Source organism: Lepidochelys olivacea (assembly GCF_965140295.1).
Source record: "Lepidochelys olivacea isolate rLepOli2 genome assembly, chromosome: 6".
NCBI lineage: Eukaryota > Metazoa > Chordata > Testudines > Cheloniidae > Lepidochelys > Lepidochelys olivacea.
Genome location: NC_140416.1, coordinates 29,760,026 through 29,775,206, shown reverse-complemented (window position 1 = coordinate 29,775,206; position 15,181 = coordinate 29,760,026). Strand labels below are relative to the sequence as shown.

The 15,181-nt window shown below is 40.4% G+C and overlaps 1 long non-coding RNA gene across 1 annotated transcript in view; it reads left to right on the top strand.

Moving 5' to 3' along the window:
• The first annotated feature begins 6,916 nt into the window (after window positions 1–6,916).
• The window catches only part of LOC311521609, a 34,417-nt gene continuing 26,152 nt past the window's right edge, over window positions 6,917–15,181 (top strand). The window contains exon 1 of the long non-coding RNA XR_014711932.1: window positions 6,917–7,080. This is a non-coding gene — a long non-coding RNA (uncharacterized lncRNA). The remainder of the gene's footprint in view (window positions 7,081–15,181) is intronic.

Here is a 15,181-nt window from a genome sequence, read left to right as displayed (position 1 = left end):
ATTAGAAGAAGAAAAAATTTAACTATGCATTGGATCTGTTTTGGGATCCCAGTCAACCTAAGGATATTGTGCGGAAGCTGTGATTCTTGGCAGCAGAGTAGGAGGTAGTTGAGGCTTAAGGCACTCACAAAGGGGCAGGAGCAGAGCTGGTGTAAGTGCTTTGCTACACAGGAATAGGTTTGGGGTTTCGTGCCTTTGGAAACTGGGGCCTTAGTCTGATAAAATGGCGTAGTTGCCCAAACTGATTGCAAACATGGAGCAAAGAATTTGAAGTGGTACAGATCATATTCCCTTTTCTTTCTCACTGCCAAGCTAAGGACCTTGTTCTCATTTACGCTAAGGCCCCTTACATCTGGAACCATAAAGGAACCTTAATGCTGTTGTTGTTGTTTGTTGTTTTGTGCCGGAGCACTGAAAAAGAGGCCTTAGTTTAAATGAGAAGCCCTAAGTGTTTGCTTTTATGGTCTTTTGCCACAAGATACATTGAACAGCAGATGTACAGAAAAGAGAGGCATCTGAAGACCACTTGCAGAAATAATCCTGTTTGTGGATACATTTGTTTTGACAACACCTTAAATGTGCTACACGATATAACGGACAGCAATGTGGAGTTGGACCGCATACATCTTACATGCAGTTATTACTATTATGTTTTGTGTTACACAAAACAGATCAAACTCCTTTCCTAGAAATAATACACCAAATGTTGTATCAGCAGAAAACATTCCTTGCCAGTACACATAACTTCCAAGAAAGATACTGCACCTTTTCAAGAAATAGCCAGGTTTAGAAGTTCAGGAAGTCAGCTAGTGGGACATGGATGGCAGTGTTTTGGTTTGTTTTATTTTTCATTTTTTTAAAGCAAAGATGGCCTCAACTACTTGCTGACTCCCAGCAAGTTATAAAAGTCCTTCAGTGGTCCAATAAACACATCAAGGTGCAGCTTTATGATTCCACTTTTACTGTTTCTTAGTGGTCTGGATTGTAGTCCCATTCTGAAGTGCTGAATTTGCACACACGTTGTAGGGTAGAATTCTGACAGACAGCACTGTTTACTGATTCTAAAGCACTTATGCAAAAGTGTAGTTATTCAAGAGCTTTCCCTGCTCTGTCCTCAGCACAGCATAAAGTCTCCAATATTCAGTAAAGTGGAAATATATTTGATGGTTCTACTAATGTTTAAAGCTTTTTTTCCCAAGGGAACTTAAAAAAACCTCCAAAAGCCTCTCTTCTTGAAGGTGTTTTTGGTTTGGATGAGGAGGCTGACCTGGCCATGATCTTTATCTACCTGCTACCAATTGAATGCTGCTTTTGAAACAGATGAGTCAAAATGCTGTTAATGGCTAAACTGGAATGTAGAGACCATTATCTACTTTGGGAACAATCTTCTGTTCATTTACTGGTTTGGTCTCTCATTCGCTTTCGGATTTGTTCTGTATTTGAGTCAAGTGCAAGTAGCTTAAAAGTGCAGTAATTATTAAGCATTTTCATTCTTAGCCCAATAACTTATCATGTGTACATGTCATGCCACGTACCCTTTATAAGGCCAAATCCTTAAGTTCTTATAGGCACTCATGGCTGAGCATCTTCCCAACTAGAATTAATGTAACTTCACCCCACAACTCTGGTTATTGGGTGGGGAATGTTTTTCGGAGACAATGAATTCTGCTGAACCAAATCTCTAAAGAAGCCGGTACTGGTGTGTGAGTATCCTCATGTTTAAAAGGTACCCGTGTATTCCATTAAAACTGTAATACCTTAGGTGCTTTTGGAAATGTTACTTGTAATGCTTTGGTTCATATTAATCTTTGGGGCAATGATCGTTGGTATCACCAAGGCCCCACTGGAAATAAAATATATTTACAGTGTAAACACCTTTATAAACTCAATTAATCTTTTAGAATTTTCTCCGGAAGGAGAATACCAAAACCAGTGTTGAGCACAAAATATAGCCCATTGAAAAGAATTTAGCTTGGGTCCATAAATAAAACTACTTGATGAGAAACCTGTCTTGAACAATACTGGTTAGGTATAAATGTACAGTATTTTGCAACCCATAGAGAGCTGACACAGTGCAATGTTATTCTTACAATGCAGAACATGGGATGGGGAGCATACCATTTAGAATGTGGAATGGGCCATTGTTTGTGACCTGGCACAAGCCCCCCAGGACCTCGCTAAGGCAGTTGGATAGAACCAGCAGTTTTCTGCAATATATTTATGTGTTCTGCACACAGTTTGTCTCGCTGAACTGTGTAAGTGAGAGGGAACTGGGGCGCGGTGATTGAGACAGTGCTTTATATACTTACAGAGAAGACAGGCTCTGGAAATCCTAGAAATGCATCCAAAAGTTCTGGAACTCTGCATAACTAATTCTGCATCCAGCAAATCTTTAATTTTTACCCAGCTCAGCCACAGCCTTCCTGGACCAGTCGTCTTTCACTCAAACAAACATTCATAAAATGGTATTTCCGAATTCTGATGCTTCCTAGGAATTCATACCTTGAGAAATACATAAAATAAACCACACTGAGCCTACGATGGAACATTGTGCAACGACACTCTCTCCTCCTCCCCACCCCCCATTGTTGACCTTTCGTCATGATGAATACACTAAATACACTAATTGTTCCTACTTTTTGTGGGATTCCCTTCCTGTGTCTTCCCCTAGTGCTGGCTTGTATATGTGGGGGTTTCATCACATTGTCCTTCATTCCCTTTTTGGCTGCTTCACCAGTATATGGGGGTTGGGGGTGGGGATGTGGGGGGAGAAGGAGCTGTGGCCAAGGTGATGTTGCAGTGAGTGGAAGTCCTGCAGCCTCTGTAGTCTGCTTTTTTTCCTCACCATTGTCTATTTCTCAGTCTAAACCTAGATTTGAGGAACCGATACTCTAATCCTGGGGATGCAGCCCCAGATGTTCTTTAGAGCAGCCCCAGGGCTACTCTAAATTACATTGGCTGCAGGGGTCCTATAGGCTGCTGGAACATTGGCTGCTGGGAGACTGAGGCTCCTTATACCTGGCAAGGGGAGAAGAACACTAGTCCTACTTGCATGTGGAGATTCTACAGTATGAAGCACCATCTCTGTTAGGAAAAGATGTCCTAAAATATTACCTTGATGCTTTTCCCTGTGATAATTCTATTGCTTTACAATCACAGTTAAAATGTTTTTTAAAAATAGTCACTTTTTTTTGTTTCTTAAAGGTCATGAAACACAGTACACAGGTTTTGTTTTTTGGGGTTTTTTTTGGGTTCTTAAGTGGTCAATAAATTGCTGTGTGCTTTGATGGATGGTTCAAAAGAGTGTTTTTGTGACAGACACATGAACAGATCACAGAAGATTAAATAGTAAAAGCTTCCTTCAGAGCAAGGGGATGAAAAGCATTTATATGGTGGACAGCTTAGAGATGGATATCTACTGATTGTTAATGAAATTAGACAGTGCAAATCAAGTGAAAATGCATTAGAACTGATGCCTAACAGACCAGCTGTTTACAACATTCCTGTGTATACCGTATTTTTTGCTAACACCTACTAAATGATGAAATTACACAATAATTAGAATTAACATCAGAAGAGGGATTTGCTAAAAAATTTCCATGTGTTCACCCAAGTGTGCTCAATTTAAAAAAATCACTTAAAAATAATAAAGAAAAATAATGAAAAGTGAGGAAATAAATATACTGGGAGATTACTTCCAGTTCACAATAAAAATTAAATTGTACAAACAATGGCTTCCATCCTGCAAATACGTATGCACATGAATAAAGTTACAAACAAGCATCAGTGTTCGCAGGTTTGGGGCCAATACAGGTTGGGTTTAACCTTCCCCATCCCCTAAATCAGCACATTCAGATAAAAGGTTAAAAGTCATTAAGTCAGCCTAATGTATGGTATCACCACGATCAAGTATGGTGTTTTTATGACTGTAATGCCAATTAAGCTCCCACTGAAACTTTCATCAAAATATTGTTTTCTGGATGGCAGAAGTGCCCGTGGCTCCATTTAGGATTAGGGCTCCTTTGCTCTAGGTGCTATACAAGACAGAGTCCCTGCCCCAAACCTAATATGAATGAAGATGCAACAGGTGAGCGTGGCAAAGACTTGGATGGAAGTGTGGAGAGAGGAAAAGGAGGATGAGATTATTACATACTGTATTTAGGGATTATATGCTGCACTCTAGCTAGTGCACAACTTGATGGTTCTGAGTCATCTCATATCGCTTGGACATTGCTACCCACTCTCTGATTTTCAGAGATGTTGAGCTTCTGAAGCTCCCATTGACTTCTTTAGAGCAGTAGGTACTTAACTCTTTAGAAAATCAGATCTAAAATATCTAAAGTTTGGCACCCAGAAGATAAGGCACCCAAAATTCAAGGCCATATTGGTAAATTCAAGCCTAAATGCCTATGGTTTAGTACCCAAAATTTGACCCATTTTTGACAGCTGACTTGCCCAGACACTAAGCCATTGTCCTTTACAAAACTGGAAATTCAGAGTATATTTAGCCTGAGACTTTCAAAGTCTCACTTAATTTTAATGTGAATTGGGCATTCAGATTCCTAAGGTGGCTTTGAAAATCTCAGCTGTAAGCCTTTGAGTGAGAAAGATGGAAGAAAGTAGCTGCATACATTGTACTATCCAGCAGTTTATATTTGAACAGGATAATTGCAATCAAACTTACAGTGAAAGCATTTAAAAGATTCTGCAAACATTATTGAACCAAATTCATCTCTAGTGTAACTCCATCTAAGTCAGTGGACTAGTTACACCAGGGATGGATTGTTCAGATGTGCTGGGCCATGAGGAGATGGATATTTTACCAGAAAACAGTTTTAGAGCAAATGGGTTACATAAGTACAAATATCCAACCACGTTTATAAAATGACAAAGAGGCAGTATTTTTTTTTATGTTTTCCCAACTGGTTAAAACTTCACTAATCATTTTAGTTTCCAGAGAAAGCGTATAGACCTAGGTCAGAACTGGTGCAGGTAGTGGAAACCTTCCATGAAGAATTGCTAACAAATGGGATTTAACACTCGAGAGGCTCAGATGGCCTATTAATTCTGGTTCTGGCTTTCTTCCAAAACAACTGTGCTTCTCTTCTAATTCATGGCTAATTTCTATCAGAGGTACCAAGAGACCGTTTCTTTTTTTGACAGGAAGCATCCACATTGCTTAAATGGATTCGTGTGAGGAGCTTTAGCAAGCAGACATTGATTGGCTCGTCTCTGGGGCCTAGCATAGGCTTGATGGGTAGTAGTTTGACATAGGCAGCAAATGAAATACAACCTCCTATAAACAGGTCTGAACTTTCGGGCCTTTGTGGAATCCAGCAGCTAAGGACCTTTTCAATCCCTTTGAATTAATGTAGTGATTTGACTTGACTGAGGTTACGTTTATAATAATGAATTAAAAAGTAATAATAAAAAACCTCCCTAACACACATGCAACAGGGAAGCAGGACCAAATTCAGTATTTTATACCTTTTGTATCTCACCCCGTACAGACTAAGGATTTTAAAAGGAGGGTCTTAATTTTCTATATACTGCTATCCACACTTTACATTTTTAGTGTCTAATCAGGGCCAGAGTGGCAAGGGTTAAGACAAGCTGTAGTTCGTCTACCACTAGCCTATTCCTTTTTCAGACCAACTGTACAAATCTCTTTCCTCCTGAACGATTCTACCACTCTCCTACATTCTGATGCCAGCTCACCCTTGTTCCATTCGCTAAGCACTTGATCCTGAGGCATGGTTTATGTTTCAACCCATTAGAGCACTGACCTCAGGGCAGCATTGGCCGGTGATGTGTGCTCACCGGTCATTGTTACTTCCAGTGTGCTGACATTGAGTCCAAAATTTCCAGTGTTTGCAGGGCCTATTCTCCAGATCAACTGTCTCACAAGTAAATGTGTTAGGAAGGGTGGGGAGTAGGTGAAGTCACAGCTCCCTGCTGCTAATTACCAGCTAGTGCACCTGCCTGGTGATTTGTATCCAAATGCAGGGGAGTATGCTATGTCTGGTAGTTGGCTGGTACAGTTCCCCGCTCTCTGCACAAAACAGAAGCTCCAGAAGAATTATGGCTCAGAGGTATGTCTCCAAGTAGCATTTCCGTTCTGGGGGGCTGAGAGTACACTGTTGTCAGCCTAGAGTATACGGTCATCAGACTGCGAAGAGATACAAAAGTATCTCTCAAAACTGGGTGACCGGGCAACAAAATGGCAGATGAAATTCAATTTTGATAAATGCAAAGTAATGCACATTGGAAAACATAATCCCAACGATATATATACAATGATGGGGTCTAAATTAGCTGTTACCACTGAAGAAAAAGATCTGGGAGTCATTGTGGATAGTACTCTGAATACATCCACTCAATGTGCAGCGGCAGTCAAAAAAGCAAACAGGGTGTTGGGAATCATTAAGAAAGGGATAGATAATAAGACAGAAAATATCATATTGCCTCTATATATAAATCCATGGTACACCCACATCTTGAATACTGCATGCAGATGTGGTCGCCCTACCTCAAAAAAGATATGTTGGAATTGGAAAGTTTCAGAAAAAGGGCAACAAAATTTATTAGGGGTATGGAGCAGCTTTCATATGAGGAGGGAGTAATAAGACTGGGACTTATCAGCTTGGAAAAAAGATAACTAAGCGGGGGTATGATAGAGCTCTGTAAAATCATGACTGGTGTGGAGAAAGTAAATAAGGAAGTGTTATTTACTCCTTCTCATAACACAGAACTAGGGGCCACCAAACGAAATTAATAGGTAGCAAGTTTAAAACAAAGGAAGTAATTTTCCACACAACGCACAATCAACCTGTGGAACTGTCATAAATATAAAGGGAAGGGTAAACCCCTTTGAAATCCCTCCTGGCCAGGGGAAAGCTCCTCTCACCTGTAAAGGGTTAAGAAGCTAAAGGTAACCTCGCTGGCACCTGACCAAAATGACCAATGAGGAGACAAGATACTTTCAAAAGCTGGGAGGAGGGAGAGAAACAAAGGGTTTGTGTGTCTGTCTGTAGTCGTCTTGGCCGGGGACAGAACAGGAATGGAGTCTTAGAACTTTTAGTAAGTAATCTAGCTAGGTATGTGTTAGATTATGATTTCTTTAAATGGCTGAGAAAAGAATTGTGCTGAATAGAATAACTATTTCTGTCTGTGTATCTTTTTTGTAACTTAAGGTTTTGCCTAGAGGGGTTCTCTATGTTTTTGAATCTAATTACCCTGTAAGATATCTACCATCCTGATTTTACAGGGGGGATTTCTTTATTTCTATTTACTTCTATTTTTTATTAAAAGTCTTCTTGTAAAACACTGAATGCTTTTTCATTGTTCTCAGATCCAAGGGTTTGGGTTTGTGGTCACCTATGCAAATTGGTGAGGCTTTTTATCCAACATTTCCCAGGAAAGGGGGGGTGCAAGTGTTGGGAGGATTGTTCATTGTTCTTAAGATCCAAGGGTCTGGGTCTGTAGTCACCTAGACAAATTGGTGAGGCTTTTTACCAAACCTTGTCCAGGAAGTGGGGTGCAAGGTTTTGGGAAGTATTTTGGGGGGAAGGACGCGTCCAAACAGCTCTTCCCCAGTAACCAGTATTAGTTTGGTGGTGGTAGCGGCCATTCCAAGGATAACGGGGGTAATATTTTGTACCTTGGGGAAGTTTTGACCTAAGCTGGTAAAGATAAGCTTAGGAGGTTTTTCATGCAGGTCCCCACATCTGTACCCTAGAGTTCAGAGTGGGGGAGGAACCTTGACAGGAACTCCTTGCCAAAGGATGTTGTGAAGACCAAGACTATAACAGGGTTAAAAAAAGAACTAGATAAATTAATGGAGGATAGGTCCATCAATGGCTATTAGCAAGAATGGGCAGGGATGGTGTCTCTAGACTCTGTTTGCCAGAAGCTGGGAATGAGCGACTGGGGATGGATCGCTTGATGATTACCTGTTCTGTTCGTTCCCTCTGGGGCACCTGGGCCACTGTCAGAAGACAGAATACTGGGTTAGATGAACCTTTGATCTGACCCAGTATGGCCATTCTTATGTTAGCCTAGTGTAATTTGTTAATGCACCCTCTCGCCATACTCCATTGCCATAAGAACACCTTACAATTCCGACAGTGACACTGTAGCTTGGTGAGCACAATAGTCGAGATGGGCTTGATCCAGAACAATTCAGATATAGATCTGATTCGAGATCCGAACTTCCTGAATGGGGCTCAGCTGTAATGATGACTTAGGAGACACAGAAAGGTAGATGAGGGCAGTGGGAACTATGTAACTCACATGCCAATGGATGTACATCAGGGATGAATTTGGAACACTGTAATGTATGTGTTTGCTTAGCTATGCATTATAACACACTGCATATGAAAATAATATGCAAAAATTCAGCTTGGAAATGAGCAACTGATTTATCAGCAGAAGCTTCATATGTTGGTAACTACATTCAGAAGCATAGGGGTCACTATAATCTTTATTCCTGTATTTTCTATTATAACGATAATAGAAAGGAGCTAACTTTTTTCTTGATTCTACAGTTAGTTCAGTCTCTCTCTCTCTCTCTCTCCCTCTCTCTCCCGTTAACAATTAACTCTTTAAGAGTATCTTCAAAATCTTCAAAATTGGCTTCTGTTACTGCAGACTGGTTTTATTCTGCTGAAGTATATTTTGAAACTGTTCTCTCACAGATTGACCGAGCGGGAATAGACATGATTGTTTTTACTGCTGTAAATAAAAAACACTGCTATTGTGAGCTTGATAGGGGGAAAAAGTTATTGTAATTGTATTTGTCAGTGTCTTTTTAAAAATATTGGATTATTTGACCGAGAGAGGGCAAAAGCTGAGTAGAGATGTTATATGAAAGTCTTGGGTGGGATCCACTGGGAGTTCATTAAAAAGTAGTTACACTTAGCTACCGTTAGATTTTTAGGATTAGGAGCATCTTAACATGTATAAGAAATGGACCTGGAGTAGTAAACAACATGCATTAGTCTGGCAGCTGGTTATGTTAAATAACAGAAACATGGTTTCTATTATAACTCTGGTTTGCAGTGTAGCTAAGATGCCATTTAATTATAAAAATTGGTTTCGGGGGAGAGAAATGCCTATTTTAAATGTTAAAGTGGTATAAGAAATCACCCTGTGCCAGTGATCTTCTGGCTTAATTTTTATCTTATTACTTAAACATGGATAAACCAATTTACTGTCAAATGTATTTTTTTTTAAAATCCTCCTGCTGAGAGCTTTTATGGCACATTTGATCTTAGAGCTACAGTCAATTTTTTTATATGTACACATTTTGAAGCCGTTTTTATGTTGGAGAGCATCAATAAATAAACATGTACATTAATAAATTAAATTTTACTGGCTTTTGATGCTTACTTATTACTCCAAAATTGGTTGAGGTTTTAAAAATTAATTTGGAGAGAGGATTAGTAGGTTATATAGACTACTTGTTTAAAGAAGTTTTATTTTAGGGAAAATTAAAACCACTGAGAATATGAAGTTTGAGTGGATGCTACAAATTTGCTAACTGTTTTAATTGAGGGTTTATATTATGTTTTATTATTAATGTATGAATCCACAATAAGAATGATTTTTAGTTCAGAATTTGTTGTTATCCGTAAAAATTTGCAACAAATATTGGTCAGTTTTGCTCCTGTGAGTCCTATTTTTGAGACTGATCTTAAAGACGCTTCTTATGGGCAAGGTAGCTACCAGGAATAGTGCTATTAACTTCATTAGGGCTAAAGGTAGCAAGTATTGTCTGGTTATGTGTTTGGAGGACTACAGCCTAGCTTCAGGCTGAAACTCTATTGGAATGAATTAGAAGCACAATCAGGCACATGCATCCTCAGACAAAATCATTATGATGCTTAGATCTGTATGCTTATGCAAAATGCCACTCAAAACCTTTTTCCGGTATAGATGAATGCTAAGGTATACAGGAACAACAGGAGCGTTATGGCACTTGCTCTGAATGTGTATAAAATATGACACTGCCCCAGATTCAGGGGCAGATCTTAGAGGCAAGTACCTTGGTTTATAAGACCCATGGTTAGAGAGGGGCCCAGAAAGAGCTCTAAGACAGACGAAAAGCACCAGATGGCAGCACAACACTAGAGAAGGATCTGAGCCATGAAGTGGTATTAGGATCTGGGGTTTTGGTGCAGCCCATCATAGAGATGTAGGCCAGTCGTCAAGTCTGGATTTGAATCCTGATTGAAAATTCTGCAAATCTGAGGGCACTGGGATCTGGGATTTTGGCTTGGGCACATGCCTTGCATACATACTTGTTGACTGCCAGGCAGCTGCCTGCTGAGAGTGGGCTGACCTGTCTCAAATGGAAGGCAGATCAAGGGTAAATGAATGGAAGGAAAACAAGAACACATCTGTTTATCTATTACTATTGTGTTGTAGCATCCACAAGATTTCTGGGTGCTTCAAGGAGAACACACAAAGAGACAGGTCCCTGCCTTGAGGAGTTTACAGACTTAGAGACTGACTTGAGGGACAAATAAGGATGAAACATACACCACGATGAGGAGCAGGAAGATAGACATGATCTATGGCTCATGCTCTCTCCCTCTTTATGATCCTGCAGTGACTCAGTTTAGCTATCCATGTATCTTGATGGTACACATTTTCTTTGAAGTGTGAGTAAATTCATTTTCTGTAGGTGATGCTGCAGAAGTGATTTGTATGAGCTGACAAATCCATGTGGGAATAGCCTGCCAACCCTAGGCGGCTATTCAGAAAAAGGCAGAGAGGTGTGGGAGAGAAGGAAATGAAAGGTGTATTGAGGTTGGCAGATCAAAGAGGGTCTGGGATGGAGAAGATGAAATGGTAAACCAGATCAAAGATGCAGGCTGGGACTAAATGATAGAAGTCTGTGAAAGTGAGGACAAAATGTTTGAACTCTACGTGCTGTGCAATGGAAAATCACTGAAGTGCCTCCAAGATATGAGTGATGCGAATGAGACTGCTTTGACTGTAGCATTTTGGGCAGAGTAGACTTGGGAGAGTGAATTTGTTTTTGTTTTTTAAATACAAAACAGAGAAGAGGGGATTGCAGTAACCTAGGCAGCAGATGACTAGAGCCTGAGGAGCAATTTGCCCTCCCAAGGATAGGGATTCAAGACCAAGAACAGAGCCTCAAGAATTTCAACAAAAAAGGAGACAAAAGAGGCAGTGGAGCTACCAGAAGAGAAGCTGAAGAGCACCCTGGGAATTAAGGGGAATCCAGAGAGGATAGAATCATAGAAATAAAGGGAAGGAGAATGTCCTGGGAGGTGCTGAGACATGCTGGAAGAATCTCTCTACTGGTGCCCTAACTTGGGGCAGGGGGTTCCAAAATTTTTCATGGATCTGGGTCTTCTCTAAACTTCATCAGTCCCTGTACCATGTAATAATGGATGGACTTCAAAGGGTTTTCAGGAGTTTGGTTGGGAGAAGGATCCAAAAGTTCAGATACCTGTCTGAAATGTGTTCAAGGTGGATTTTAATGTGTGTCCTCTGACTGTGAACTCCTTACATCAAAGTACTTGAGTATCATTAGTGCAGTATTGTATATTATCTTTGTTGATCACATCTTCACTGCACTGACAGCACTCCCAAAGTCCTGTTTCAGTGTGCACTGGACTGGATATTAATCTGAGAAGTGACTTACAATCATCTTCAACCCTTCCCATAGCTGAAGTCCCCTAACACAACTGACTAGCCCTGGAGTATTTTGAACTGCATAGTCCAGTTCATCACAGAAACAACTTAAAGACAAAAGCAATGCATTCAGAGTGCATGTGATCTAAGACCAACAACCTTCTCAGTCATAGCATAGCAGCCATGATGGGCCTAGTGAGAAAGGTGGAAGAACTTGATGGAATATTTCATGATATTGGACTTTTGACAGGAGATCCATTACAAAATCAACTTGAGACCATGCTGCATCATCCTGTGTACAAAGACCTCTACTAGACAGATCTTGGAAGAGGCTAGCTGAAGATTTATGTGATTTCAGAAGACATCAATACTTGGTCATTATGGACTATTTTTCCAAGTATGTAGAAATAACATACTTGAAAGTCATGACATGTCACAGTGGTATCGAGAAACTAAAGTATATTTTTGCTCACTTTGATATTCCGGAACAACTAGTGTTGGACAATGGACCACAATTCACTGCAGCAGAATTTGTCATTCTAAACAAAATATGAATTTGATCATATTACTAGCAGCCCATGTTACCCAAAAGTGAACAGAGAGGCTCAGAGAGCTGTACAGACAGCCAAGAAAATCCTACAGAGGGACGTTCATTCCTCACTCTTCTGAGTTACAGATAAATACTAATAGCAGCTACTGAATTTATAGCGACTCCTGATGGGAACAGACAACTCAGAACTACTGTTCCAACTTTGGGAAAGAATCTTCTCCAAAGTGGCCTGACAAAAAGAGAGCAGCCAAATTGGATAAAAAGGCTTATGAACACTTTTACAACAGACATCACTCAGAGAACTCCCAGGTCTGCAACCTGGAGACAGTGTTCCTGTCAAATTGGATGTGGAAAAAGGATGGACAACTTCAGCTGTTGTAAAGAAGAGAATCCAGCACCCAGATCATATGTGACCTGAGACTGACAGTGGAGAGTTGAACAGAAGCTCCCTGCATATACAGTTTGTTCCTCAGAAAGTACAATTGAGAACAAACTCTACAGACGGAAGATACAGATCAAGAAGAAGACTCAAGGGGCTGGTCTAGACTAAAGCTGTAAGTTGACGTAAGTTACATACTTTACTTTACGTAACTGAAGTCAGTGTAACTTAGGTCAGCTTACAGTGGTGTCTACACCACAATGTATCAACGGGAGACGCTCTCCTGCCGACTTACAATCTGTTTTTCGGGGAGCTGGAGTCCAGAAGTCGATGAGAAAGCACTCTGCCATTGACTTAGCAGGTCTTCAATAGACCTACTATATTGACACCACTGCATCGATCACAGCAGTGCCGATTTAGCCATAAGTATAGATATGCCCAAGGATCCCAAACCAACCATAGCCAGTTGTTGCAACTAATGGACAGCCAGATGACCTAGTTATTATATGTTGGGGTTGTGTAATTAGAAAACGAGTATGATTCAGAGACAATTAACAGACTGATACGAACGGAACTTCAAAAACAGTAAGACAGTATATTTTAAATGGTTGCAATGGTCGAACTTAAAGGGGGAGATGTAATGGAATGCTGAACTGTATTATACTGTTCAGCCATGAGATGGCACTGTGTGTAAGGCACTATACCTTATTTAAGCTAACCTTAGCTATACCTTGTATGCAGTGTGGTTGTAGCCTTGTTGGTCCCAGGATATTAGAGAGACAAGGTGGGTTAGGTAATATCTTTTATTGGACTAACTTCAGCTATGTGGGTGAAGCCAGAGAGTCACTACGCTGTTGAATGAAAATGATAAAAGACAAAAACACCATATCACTTGTGGGTGAACACTTTTCACAACACGATCACTCTATAGCTGATTTATCAATCCTCATTCTCAAAGGAAACCTGCACAACACCTCAAAACATGAGCCTGGGAGCTTTAATTCATTATTGTGCTAGACACTAAAATCATGGACTGAACACAGACACTGCTTATTACAACAATCTGGAACCCACTAATCCCCTCTTTTTGTCCCATGACTGGAGAGGGGTTATTGGGCCACTCTTCCTTGAATGAACCCTTATAATATCTGCTAACTAGTTATGTTAAACAATCTGCTCCACCTTGCATTTTGCTGTGATGCGGGGAGTACCTTTACCAGACCCAGAGAAGAGCTCTTTTTGTCTCTCTCTCCAACAAAAGTTGGTGCAATAAAAGATATTACTTCACCCACCTCGTGTCTCTCAGCCATACCCGGCAGAGCATTAAAGGATCTTCTGATGTACACATCCGGTGTGTGTGTATAAGCAAGCTCTGTCACCAGTCCATATCAGGTACAGAGGAACATGACAGTTTCTCCCACATTGCTGTGCCCACATTATCTCTGCCTGGTGATATCTGACCTACTCACATACCTAGGCTCCTCCAGTATAGTCCATATAAACACAAGGAAAGTCAGCTGCCGAAATTGAGCTATTTTTACTGTTTTCATGTAATAATTGCAAGCCCTGCAGGCCTAATGCTGGCAAAATGCCCCAAGTTTGTTATTTAGAAACTGTTTGAGTTTTCAGTATAGTTCCCAAGTAGAATCTTGGTTCCCTCTGCTGCACTGGATTTGTTATTGTCACATGTTAATGAGCTGCCAACTATTTCTATAAAAAATGGGGCTAGACATTTAGGCCTTGTTATCAAGAGAGAAAGTGCCTTATACTACCTCAGTGTTAGGAAATGTTTTGATTTTGCTGGCACGCAGTTTATATTTAATAATCCTAATAAGTTTTTCCAAATGATGTTAATTTGAGTCATTTTCTTATCAGTTCACTGGGTGACAGTAAGAAACAAGTCCTTTCGTTCTACCTGAAATGGCTAAAAACTAATATACATTATGTGTGCCAGCCTTAATTGAATGATCTACTAGTAAAAGAACCTGTTCAAGACCATCGGAGCCAGATGTAAACATTTGTATTGTTTATTTAAATGGCAGGTAAAAAAATAGGAATTGTTAGTCCTTTGGTTGTAAAAGGCCTTTAGGAGCTGAAATGGAAACAATTCCTGTTTCCATGTCTGCAACTGAAGGGCTCATTTTGTGTCTTTCAGTACCAGACCCACAAAGGGGGCAGGGTAAGCATAGAACAAACAATGTACTACTTTCAGCACCTCCATTCTCTGTTAAGGCTCATTACACCTTTTGAAAAGCTGGAACACATATTCACCCCTTGCTCACCACCCCCAAAAAAGCTTTGCATCCACAAGCTAGTGTGAAGGGTTTGGTGAGTCATTGCTAATGGGATGCCTTGTGCTCGGAGTGCAGTCAGTTGTATTGTGGGTATTACCACTGCTTTTAGCTGTATTATTTTCATAGGAGCCATGAGCATGGGAAAAGCCTTCCCCTCTTCCCCCAGAGTGTTGTATCAGCCATAATTTTAACCCCTAGTCAGCAGTTTACTTTCAAATGGTCTCTGACAGCATCCTCGCTGATAGTAAATTCTATGAATGCGGACGTTCACACTGGGCCAAATTGTGCAGC